At 44.3% G+C, this 12,641-nt stretch overlaps 1 protein-coding gene across 1 annotated transcript in view; it reads left to right on the top strand.

Moving 5' to 3' along the window:
• ITPR2 (inositol 1,4,5-trisphosphate receptor type 2) overlaps nucleotides 1-12,641 on the top strand; it is a 320,928-nt gene that overhangs the window by 279,312 nt on the left and 28,975 nt on the right. The gene's annotated exons all lie outside the window — the stretch shown is intronic.

The following is a 12,641-nucleotide window of genomic DNA, read 5'->3' as shown; positions in this document are numbered from 1 at the left end:
ATGTGATATTTCAGGCTATTTTAGACTACTGTAACGCACTCTACATCGGTCTGCCCTTGAATTCAATTTGGAGACTGTTTCAAGTTTTTTGGAATCCTGGTCTTATTGCATTGCTTGTTAGATGTCTCAGCCTATTGATTGCAGTGACTTACACTATGTATTTCTCCTTGAGGCTGTATGAGGTATATATTTTACTTTTCTTCGATATTGACCTTACAGCTGTGTGTGAAATGGCCCATATGAGATCACAAGGGTGAAAACCTTCAATAGTTCCTACTCATAGGCTGAATGACTTTGGGCCAATCATACTCTTGCAGTCTGATTTACCTTACAGGTTTGTTGTGAGGAGGGGAGAGACACATGTGCTGCCTTGAGCGTTTTGGAAGATGAATGTAATAAAAATACATAGGGGAGGGAAGGTCTAATCTACTGTTTCAATACATGGGAACATTTTCTTGGGCAAGTGCCTTTGAAATGCAAGGGAAGTGAGTACTGTGCATTTCAGGAGGGGATGACCTTTCTCATCTGAGGCCCTGGAGAGGTGCTGCCTATCTGAGGAGGCAATCCTGAGCTAGGTGAATGGTCATTTCAGACAGGGGGTGGGGTTGTAACTGGTTAGTGAGAGCAAGGGCTAGTTCACGAGATGTAGCTTTTCTACCTCATCTTAAGCCAGTCATCTTGTTATCTCTAACAGCCCAGAAAATCTACAATAACCATCTTGTTATCTCTTTTGTCATTTGCTGCTTCCCCTCTAAATAAATGGAAGTGAGTTTTGCAGTGCTGGGATAGATACTGTGTTTGCTGTATGAAATCTGTTTCTAGCAGAGCTCGGTCTCTGATACGGATTTATCTGTGAACACCTCTGTAGCTAACTTCTGCCTTTTTAACTACGATGTCATGCATGCCATGACAGAATGTGTCCCGATTTCTCAAAACTGCACAGCCACAAGCAACAAATGAAGATTTTTCTAGGAATCAGGAGAAGAAAAAGGTATTTGGGAGAGGGGCAACAACATTGGATTTGTGCCTCTGCAGCAAATTGTTCTGAATATTTCCCCCACTGTGTTTGCCTATTTTGCATTTTGCCTGGGAACTTTTCAGTGGTTCCTCAGTTGGCTCACCAATAATGGCAGACAAGCTTACTTCCTGTCAAACAGCTTGATGAGGAGGCCAAGGTCAGTTCTAGAACGGGGCAGAGGCTTTCTGCCTACTAGCAGATCCCCTGCTAATACCTACCTTTTTGCTCAGTGTACCCATGTGCCTTTACTTGCCTGTACGTTTTCACAGCTGTCTGCATTGCTTGCATCCTTTTCCCTGATGGTTCTAGGCAATATGGGCAGCTGGGATCACAGCTAGCGGAACACTCACAAGCAGGGGGAAGAAGGAAGGTTGACGGCAGTCGGCCATGCCAGCTGCTGCCCCCCTTGAAAGTATGCTGCCCCTAGCCCTGAGTGAAGTCCAAGGCACATCTCCTGCCCTCTGTACAGACTGGCAATGCGCTCAAGAGCATTAATAATAATAATAATAATAAACTTTTATTTATATCCCGCCCTCCCCGCCAAGGCAGGCTCAGGGCGGCTAACAAGACATGGTAAAACCATGATACAATAAAACAATATATAATATAATTAATAATTTAAACAGTAAAACCAATAAAACAATATAACATTATAATATAATCAAATTGTGTATAAGATGGCTCGATGTTATTGATGTTATCAGGGGTTCCGTCTTAAAAAGCTAGCTGGAAGAGGACAGTTTTGCAGGCCCTACGGAATTGGTTAAAATCCTGCAGGGCCCGCACCTCTTCCGGCAGTTGATTCCACCATTGGGGGGCCTTCATAGAGAACGCCTGTTCTCTGGTAGTTTTTAGTTTGGTTTCTTTTGGGCCAGGGATTTTGAGAAGATTTTTTGAACTTGATCGTAGTGCTCTCTGGGGAACATACGGGTTCCGCAAGTGCAGGGTTCCGCAAGCAGACATATTGGTTCTCTGAGGGCAGAGTTTGCCAGCTACTGCTGTAGATGACAAGGTCTGAGAAACAGCTAGTGATTTCAGTACTCACCCTGTGGACCCTTGAAGTGCAATGATTCATAGAATCTGTCACTTAGAGGCCCTGCAGCAACAGTGACCCAGCCTGTTTCTTGTGCGCATCATCTAGCAGCACGCTAGCCATGGCAGTTGTTTCTGACTTAGCCATGGCTTAAGCATGCCAGGTTAGAACAGTTGCGTGGCTCTTGAGAGGTTATGGAGCAGACATGTCCCCCAGGCCCCATGTGCTGCCACATGTATGCAAGCAAGTGATAGATAGATAGATAGATAGATAGATAGATAGATAGATAGATAGATAGATAGATAGATAGATAGATAGATAGATAGATAGATAGATAATTTTATTTGTATCCCGCCCTCCCCGCCGAGGCAGGCTCAGGGCGGCTAACAACATCATACAAATTTCAATTATACAAAAAGCAAAAAACACAAAATTACATTTAAGCATTAAAATTCTGATTAAGTTTGAAATTAGTTAATTAAGTTAATAAAAGTGCTAATACTGTTCTTTAGGATGGCGGTTATCATTAACAATTTCTTCCTTCGTCAGCGAAAGCTAGTCGGAAGAGGAAGGTCTTGCAGGCCCTGCGGAATTGTTCAAGGTCCCGCAGGGCCCGCATTTCCTCTGGAAGTTGGTTCCATAGGCTCGGGGCTACAGAGGAGAAGGCCCGGTTGCGGGTACATTGCAGCTTCACCTCTCTCGGTCCGGGAGTAGTCAACAAGTTTTTTCCAGCTGACCTCAGTGCTCTCTGGGGTTCATATGGGGAGAGACGGTCCCTAAGGTAGACAGGTCCTCGACCATATAGGGCTTTAAAGGTAATGACCAGCACTTTGTAACGAACCCGGTATGTAACTGGCAGCCAGTGCAGCTCGCGCAGTCCAGGCTGTATGTGCTCCCATTTAGGAAGCCCCAGCAACAGCCTAGCCGCCGCATTCTGCACCAGCTGCAGCTTCCGGGTTCGGTACAGAGGCAGCCCCATGTAGAGGGCATTACAGTAATCCAGTCTCGAGGTGACCGTTGCATGAAGTACCGTTGCCAGATCTTGGCGCTCTAGGAAGGGAGCCAACTGCCTTGCCCGCCTTAGATGGAAAAAGGCTGACTTGGCGGTGGCTGCAATCTGGGCCTCCATTGATAATGAAGGCTCCAGTAAAACTCCCAGACTCCTAACCCGGTGCGCCGCTTTCAGCGGCACCCCGTCGAAGACCGGAAGAGGTATTTCCCCTTCCCGAGCGCCCCGACCCAGACAAAGGACTTCTGTCTTCGCTGGATTCAATTTCAGCCCGCTCCTCCTCAACCAAGTTGCCATATCCTGCAAGGCCCGGTCTAAATTCTCAGGGGCGCAGTCAGGCCGGCCGTCCATCAGCAGATAGAGTTGGGTGTCATCTGCGTATTGATGGCACCCAAGTCCGTATCCCCTGGCAATCTGGGCAAGAGGGCGCATGTAGATATTGAATAACATTGGTGAGAGAACTGCCCCCTGGGGCACTCCACAGTCCAGTGTGTGCCTCCGGGACCGCTCGCCCCCAATAGCCACCCTTTGTCCCCGATCCTCGAGGAAGGAGGAGAGCCACTGTAAGGCAGACCCCCTCACCCCTATGTCGGCGAGGCGGCAGGTCAGTAGCCGATGGTCGACCGTGTCGAACGCGGCCGACAGATCTAGCAGCATCAGCACCGCCACACCACCCCGATCCAGATGCCATGGTGCCATGGTGAGGCTGGCCTCTCTGAGTTCGCAATGCATTAGATCTGTCATAAGGTACAGTTAGTCAGTCTGCTGCCTCTGTTGCTACTCCTGAAGTCTGCAGATTTATCTTCTGTAGTCTGTCCAGCTGAATTTGTATTGTATCCTTGTGTGCTTGTAATATATATATATTGTTTATTATATATAGTTACATGCTGTTACAATTTATTATACGCAATATTTGCAACATAGTATTGGGTGAGTTTTCAACCTTACTCGTGGTGTAACTCTTTGGTGGTTTACTCTTCACACAGCAGCCATTTTTTGAATGCAAGACTACACTACAGCAACATTTCATATAAACAAACGGGGAGGCACAAAATCCATCACTTTGTGCGTAGCGGCATCTCAATTCTGGCATTGGGGCATAAAGTGCAATGTTCTCTCTCTCTCTCTCGGCTTGACTTCGCGAATGAAGATTTAAGAAGGGTGCAGTAGTCCACGTCTGCTGCGGGCTCGCTGGTGGCTGACAAGACCAATGCGGGACAGGCAGGTCCGGCCACAGTGGCTGCAGGGAAAAGTCTGATTTAGGGTTGGTGCTGTAGCAGTGCGATTCTTCCTCAATCTCCTTTTGTCCTCAAGACCAGCTATGCGTGCGTTCTCAAAGGAAGAGACAGCCTGGTGGATGGTGTGCCTCCATGCTTTGCGATCTGAGGCTAGGTCAGACCACTAGTGATGGTTGATGCGACAGGTGCCAAGGGATTTCTTCAAGGAGTCCTTGTACCTCTTCTTTGGTGCCCCTCTATTTCGATGGCCGGTGGAGAGTTCACCATACAGAGCAATCTTGAGAAGGCGATGGTTTTCCATCCTAGAAATATGCCCTGCCCAGCGCAGCTGCGTCTTCAACAGTGCAATGTTAATCTGGTAGTAATTCACATAGAAGAGCAACACGGTACTCTAGTCAATATTCTGAGCAGAGATGCCTCACTGACCCAGAAGTGGTTACTTGAGAAAGAATACCTCATCGGAATTTTTCAAAAATGGGGAACCCCCCCCCCCAAGATAAATCTACTCACTTAAATTAATCTACTCAAATTTAATTAATAAATAAAATGTTAGCGCTTCTGTTTCAGGACAGCAGTGGGCAGAAATTCAATAGGGGATGACTTCCAAATCTGATGGCATGGGCCCCTATTTTATTCTTTCCCCCCATTGGACTTCTTCAGAAGGTAGTAACGAAATCACACTCAGAACACTTTGCATTCTCATAATGCTGAGACAAGTATTGTTCCCCTTGCTATGGAATTTAGCAACTGGGAATTGTATAATTCTCCCTCAAAAGGAGAGCCTTTTGCAGATAAGACCCATTTGGCACCTGGGAGTCAGCTTCCTATGGCTAACAGCGTGGCCGATCAATCTCAATCACTTTTAAGTGATAGGGTTGCTGAGGTGCTGTCTGCTTCACCTAGACCCTCCACATGTCAGAACTATGGCTGTAAGTGGAGAAGGTTTAGTGCAGGGGTGTCAAACTCAGTTATTAGGAGGGCCGGATCTGACACAGATGGGACTTTGTGGAGCTGGGCCATGTGTATCATAAAATGTAATGCTTGGTAGCAGAGATATAAGCTTAATAAAGGACACCAATACATTTAAAGATTTTTTTTTTTTTAATTAAAATACAAACATGCTTAAAACTCTTGCAATATTTTGTTTAAAATGGAAAGGTGGGGGAATAGTGGGATTTGGCAATGCAATTTTAAAAATAAACATCAAGGAAAAGCACAAGGATCACAGCAGAAAATAAAAATATAAAATGCTCTGAACCTGGGGAAACAATGAAATGACATTACAAGCGTCTCTCCCTCCCCTGGAGTCTACTCAGATTGGCAATGACTCTCCGTTGTAATATACCCCTTTGGCTGCGGGTTCCCAGGTTAGAGTACTCACTAGGTCAGGTCCATAACCTAGAACTGCTCAAGGCCTACTTTTCCTCAGTCTTTTCTTCTGAGGGAAATGGTGCTCAACATGGCAAAAATAACATATAATGAGGACAGGGAGTTTCAACCTAGGATCAGCATAGGGGTGGTACATAAACATCTAGTTTCTTTAAATGAAACAAGTCCTCAGGGCCAGATGAACTGCATCCAAGGGTACTAAAAGAACTTGCAGATGTAATTTCTGAGCCTCTGGCCATTATTTTTGAGAATTCTTGGAGAACAGGTGAAGTGCCAGAAGATTGGAGGTGGGCAAATGTTGTCCCCATCTTCCGGGTAACTACTGACTTGTCAGCTTGACATCTATACCTGGGAAAGTTTTAGAACAAATAATCAAACAGTCAGGCCTGGAACATTTAGAAAGATGGCTGTGATTATTAAGAGTCAGCATATTGTTTCTAAAGAACAAGTCATGTCAGACTAACCGTATCTCTTTTTTTGAGAAAGTTACTACTTTGCTGGATCAGGGGAACGCTGTAGACATAGTAGATACTAGGAGTAAGGCCTATTGTGAATACAATGGGCTCTAGAAGGAGGCTCTGGGTAAGTACCCCACCCACCCCTGCTATCTTCCCACCCACCCAAGTGAAGCCATTCACTCTTTGCACCTTAGGAAATGTGGATATCTGCCATCTGGAGAGCAGTTGTAATTCTGAGTGCTCTCCAGTCCTCACCTCGAGATTGACAACAGTGGTTCACCAGGAGGAAAGACCTCTCCCTCTGCAATTCTGAGTGATCTCTAGCCCTCCCCTGGAGATTGACAACAGTGGTTCCCTAGGATGAAAGGCCTCTGGGTGAGTGCCCCCCTATCCTTGCTGTCTTCCCACCCAAGTGAAGGCATTCACTCCCATCCCCCACCTCAAGGGGAGCTGATCTCTGCCATCTGGAGAGCAGTTCTAATTCTGAGTGCTCTTCAGTGGTTCCCCAGGAGGAAATGGCTGGTTTTGAGGGTGGCCTTGTGCCTGTCTGAGGCCCCACCCTTCCTCACACCCAGCCCTCTCCAGGCTCCACCCCTCAAATCTCCTGGAATTTCCCAACCTGGAGTTGTCAACTCTATCTCAGCCAAACATACTGGGATGAGGCTGAAGGGAGGAAAGAGACGGGGCGTTTTCGCACTCACCTTCAAGTGGTGCGACCACCCTCCTCACGCCGGCGGATCTGCAGGGATTTCGCACCAGAAGCGCCGGCGCACCCAAAAGAGCCGGCGACTTCCGTCGCGAAACCAGCTCAAACGTTTTCCTGCTTCTTGGCGGTTTCCGTTTGAGCTGGTTTCGCGACGGAAGTCGCCGGCTCTTTTGGGTGCGCCGGCGCTTCTGGTGCGAAATCCCTGCAGATCCTCCGGCGTGAGGAGGGTGGTCGCACCACTTGAAGGTCAGTGCGAAAACGCCCAGGGAGTGACAGGAGAAAGAGGCAGGAAAGACAGTGTTGTATATTGAACTCTGTCTTGCCAGAGCTCGAGTCTTCAGCTAGGTTACTAAGAACTCGAAGCTTTGCCCGCTCAGGAAAGAGACTGCTTCAGAGGGAACTGTCCTAATTGGACCTTAAACAAACATTTGGATAGCTGATATTTGGGACACTTGTAACGTATATAGTTATTAAAAATTTTTAGTCAAGCTCAATCTCTGGATGTTGCAGGAAAAAATTCTAGGCCCTGAACAGCTTGGCTTCTGCAAAGGGAAGACCACTTTAGACCACTGCATTACCCTATCCCATCTAGTCAACAAGTACACTGTGCAAAATAACCAGAAATTATTTGTTGCTTTTTTAGATTTAAAAGGCACATTTGATTCAGTTGACAGGCACCTCCTCTGGATTAAGCTAGATAAACTAAACATGGATAAAAGACTCCTTATGCTTATTAAGAGATTACACACTTCTACCACCTGCTAGATCAAATGCTCATTAGCAAGCAACCTAACATCGAAGATTGCTGCCAATAAGGGTGTCAAACAGGGTTGCATTTTGGCTCCCTTTTTATTCAATCTCTTCCTTAATGACCTGGCTATTCAGTTGTCTGGTCCTGACTGCCATAGTCCAAAACTCAGTGCATTACATGTACCCTTGTTACTTTATGCTGATGATACGGTGCTGTTGTCCTGCTCTAGAGTGGGCTTAAGACATCTGTTGTCCTGTTGTGTTCTGTATTTTACTAGTAATAAGTCCAAAATCTTAGTTTTTTCAAAAAAGTGGAGACTTTACAAATGGGTTATTGATGGTAAAGAGATAGAGCAAGTCAAGTATTTTAAATACTTAGGTGTTTATTTTCAATATAATGTGACTTGGTCTACCCATCGCAAGTATGCAGCGAAGATAGCTAACATCAGTGCATCTGCCATAGCTCACTTTTTTTATGCCAGAGGTAACCAATTTGTGCCAGCTGCCATAAAAATATTGAAAGCCGAAGTGATTTCACAACTTCTGTATGGCATCCCAATCTGGATTGGATCTTATGAAGGTGCTATTGAATGTGTCCAATGCAAATTCTTTCGTAAAATCCTGGGCATGCCAAAATTTGTCCCATGTGCAGTTATCTGCTTAGAAACTGGCATGTCTTTAATGGTTACTAGTGCATGGCTCCTGACCTTCAATTTCTGGCTACGCTTGCACTACAACTCTCAAATGCTCTCTAAATTTAATTTGTCAAATTGGTCAGCACAAATTGAGAAAAAAAATAAAAGCAATGGGTTTATCCCTAGAACTATTGTCCATGCTGTCCTTCACCACCGCAGTCCAACAAATTAAAAACAGGTTGCCAGATATTGAGCGTCAAGACCTATACAGACCTATCTGGCTAAGAAAACTTGTTCCCCACTGAGTTTTGAGCTCTCTCTTAGTACTGGGGAAATGGCCTCATATCTATCCGTCTTGCAGGTGCCACAGCAGCGTAGAGCTTTTTCCCTTGCCAGATGCAACGCCATGCCCTCTGCCGTTCTTTATGGCAGATTTAACAAGACAGCCTACTCAGTCAGATACTGTCTCTGTAAGCAAAAATGTGTGGAGTCAGTTACTCTTTTTTTTAATATGTATATTTTTATTATTAATACATTATCCGTTTCTCTACACGGTTTCTGATATCCATTTTACATTTACCCCCAACCCACCCCCCTTAGTCTATGCATCCTTTTCTTCTTCCAGCCAGGGACAAAGGACTCGAAGCTTCCACTGAATGTCCACTCTCCTTTCTTCCTTCGCCCATTTCAGATACGTCAGCCACTTTTCTTTAATTCTTGATCTTCTTTCTTCCCATGATTCTTCTTGCGCCATTATAGCGGCTATATCCGACTGGACAAAATCAAAGAGGTAGTTATGCCAAGTACTTTCCTTCCATTTACTTTTATCCTTCCATCCTGCCACTATTACCGCTTTACCCGCTGATATCATTGCTTTTAGTAAATGTTGGTTGTTTTTCCCTGTTTTTTCATTCCCTAATAAACTCATCTGCATTAGTTCAAAGTTAATTCTCGGCTCTACCTGAAAGAATTTCTTTATCATTCCCACTACCATATCCCATAGTTTCTTGGCCTCAGGACACTCCCACCACATGTGGGAATACCATCCCTTTTCTTTCTTACAGTGCCAACACTTAGGACTCAACCCAGGAAACATATTGGCTAAAGTAGCCGGAGTTCTATACCATTTGGTGAAAAATTTCAATTCCATTTCTCTAACCTTATGTATCTTAACTTTTTTTAAACCTTCCATTATCTTCTCCCCTGTTCGTTTCGTTATTTGGCCTTCTAAACTCCATGACCGTTGAAGGTAGCTTATTGCTCCTTCGTTACCTAAATTCATGCTCCTGTATAGGATGCCTGCTAATCCTTTTTTTGTTTTACCCATTAATTTATAAAACTTTTCCATAGGTTCTTCTTCATTTAAGTTACTCTTCTCCACTTCCTTTTTAACTTTAGTATACAATCCTGTGGCCTTAAGCCAGTATTGTATTCCTACGACTTCTTGAAATTCATGTAATGGTTTTAACTTATCTAGTATTAACAAATCTTCTACCCTTCTAAATCCTTTAGCCTTAAGTAGTTCACTCCACCTATGCTCCTTGTCTCCTTCCATCAACACTTCGTGGAGTCAGTTACTCATATTCTTCTTTACTGTAATTTGTATACAGATCTTCATCACAAGTATTTACATCCTCTTTTAGTTAGCATGGTTGATTGTTCTGATGTATTTTGAACGATACTTCATCTAGTGTCACTGAGAAAGTGGCTAAGTTTCTTTATTCTGTTTTAAAGGCATGTCAGAGGATCTCATAGAAACAGTTTATGTTTATTCTTTTCCTGATGTATATGTATGCAGGAAGAACTTCCTGACTGTTAGAGCAGTTCCTCAGTGGAACAGGCTTCCTCAGGAGGTGGTGGGCTCTCCTTCCTTGGAGGTTTTTAAACAAAGGCTAGATGGCCATCTGACAGCAATGAAGATCCTGTGAATTTAGGGGGAGGTATTTGTGAGTTTCCTGCATTGTGCAAGGGGTTGGACTAGATGACCTTGGGGGGGAACCTTGCAACTCTATGATTCTATGCAGTGGAGAGAAGCTGGCTCAAAGAATCAACTCTTTATTTGCAAGGACACAACTCCAGGAAGCATGAGCTTCAGTTGTCTATATAGGAATGCTGTGAGACTGATCTCCACTCCATTGAAATACATTGCAGCATAGACAAAGTTGCAAGGAAAACATGAAAATGGATTTTCCATTAAGTATCTATCTGTCTGGGCGCAGAGTCCTTAATGAGAAATCCATTCCACTTTTTCCATGCATCTTTGCTTCCTCCTATAGCCTGCAAAGACAAGGCAGAAAAGGCAGGGAACTGAAAGAGTGGGGAACTTCATCATCCTTGGAGCTTCAAAAGGTTAGGACAGGAGTGGGGAAGAAAAAGCCCATGGGCCTGATTAAAGCCCTTGGTGATCCAGTTCTGGCCCATCAGTTTTTTCAAGTACAGATTCTAAGTGGTTTCTGAAAGGTTTATGTAATTCGTTTCCACCAGTCGTTCACCATGTTCCTCAATGGAGCTGTTCTTTAGTTTTATCTGAATTTCTTTATAAACCATTTGAACCAATGGCAAGTTTTGAGTTGTCTTTCATATCATACAAAATGGCCTTTCTGGTAGCTATAACCTAGGCTCAAAGGGTAGAAGAACTCAGTGTACTGTGCTGTGACCCTTTTCTAAAATTTCAGAAGGAAAAAGTGGTATTGCAACCACGTCCGGGGTTCATCCCAGAGATGGTATTCAGGTTTCATATGGGTCAGGATATTACCCTCTCAGTTTTCTTCCCCAATCCTAACAGCTCAGCAGAAAGGAGTTTACACTTATTAGATGTTAGAAGAGCTCTTTGTTATTTAGGCAGAAAATTAGATTTTAGGAAGAATAGGAATTTGTCTGCTTTTGAGGCCACAACAAAGGTAAGGCTGCCTCTGCACAAACTCTGTCCAGATTAATAGCGTCCACAATTCATGGAGGCAGATATTGAATTCCCACTCAGCCTACGAGCTCATTCTACGAGGGTGCAACCTCCTTCAACAGCTTTTCCAGCAAAGCTACCTCTCAAAGATGTCTGCAAAGCAGCAACTTGGGCAACACCCTTGACTTTCATATGACATTACTCAGTGGACATTGAATCCAGGAGCAAGGCAGCTGTGGGAAAAGCAGTGTTACAGTCAGTCTTTTGCTGATGTAGCCCGTACCCTTCTCCTTTGTGAGTGAACTTGCTTCTCTCCCATGTGCGGCTGTACAGAGGCCACAAAGATTAAAATGGGTACCACTTACTTGTAACTGTTGTTCATCAAGTGGCCTTCCGTGCAGGCACAAATCCCTCCTTCCCTTCCCTGCTGTAGGCTGCTATATTGTATTCAGGTCCTTACAGCCGCAAAGGGAGAACTGTGGAAAGAGTACTTCCCCTCCGGGTCATGTGACCATTTGACAGGACAATCTGCATGAAGATTGAAGGGAGGGAGAGCACTCTTGGGCTCTAAAGACTTTTTTTTAAATGCTTGCTAACTCCTCTCTGGCTGGCTTGCGGCTGTGCAGTCCCATCTGCGACTGCACAGAAGGCTACTTGATGAACCAAGGCTACAGGTAAGTGCAACCCCATTTTACTCTAGAAACTACAGTCCTTATAATCTAGAAATATTTAATATTAAAAATGTAAAATAAAGAATGGTAGGCCCATTTAGTGCAATCCATCAGTCACGTATTCTAAGTTGCACATTCAGTTTCTGCAAGGCTTTGTGTGAACTGAACATACACAAATTTTAACCATTTAGAGGTTATGGCGAGTTAAAAATCAAATTATTGTTCTTCTTTTATTGCCCTCTTTCGAAACATTTAGTCTAATAATTATTTCCAGACCTGGCTCTACAAACGTGAGAGCTAAACATTTATTACTTTTCAATAACTGAAAGCTGAGACTATTGAGGTTCTCATGTGCCTTTTCACAAGAAGTGCCCCCGTGCTGTCAACCTATTCTGAGAACTGGTTAGAATATTTGCTAGTTCCTATACACCAAATGTCCTGTGTATATGGGGACATCTTTCAATACATTGCCATTTCCAGCTGTTGCCTCATAGTAGTGACTTGCACGAGCACAGTGGTGCAATTTCAGGTTCTGGCTCCTTTGAGTCCCTTGGAAGGATCAATCAGGAGGGCAGTGAGTCAGATGTAAGCTCTTCTGTTTTGCTCTGTTGCTGCCTACTTCGGCCATTCTGTAGAGGGATGCCCGTTCAGATATTTCTGGCCTTAAAATATATATATATAGTTTAAAACCTTTTAAAGAGCATTTTTCAGATACATTCAGATGGTAACGGGTTTTTCAGGATTCTGGTAAATGGGTTCTGGAAAATTCTGGAAATATTTAGTAGTATCCAGAAATATAGGGATCAGCATTCTATGGCTCTTGGGACTCTTTGCC

Source organism: Heteronotia binoei, chromosome 17, assembly GCF_032191835.1.
Source record: "Heteronotia binoei isolate CCM8104 ecotype False Entrance Well chromosome 17, APGP_CSIRO_Hbin_v1, whole genome shotgun sequence".
NCBI lineage: Eukaryota > Metazoa > Chordata > Lepidosauria > Squamata > Gekkonidae > Heteronotia > Heteronotia binoei.
This window is presented reverse-complemented; position numbering and strand designations above follow the sequence as displayed.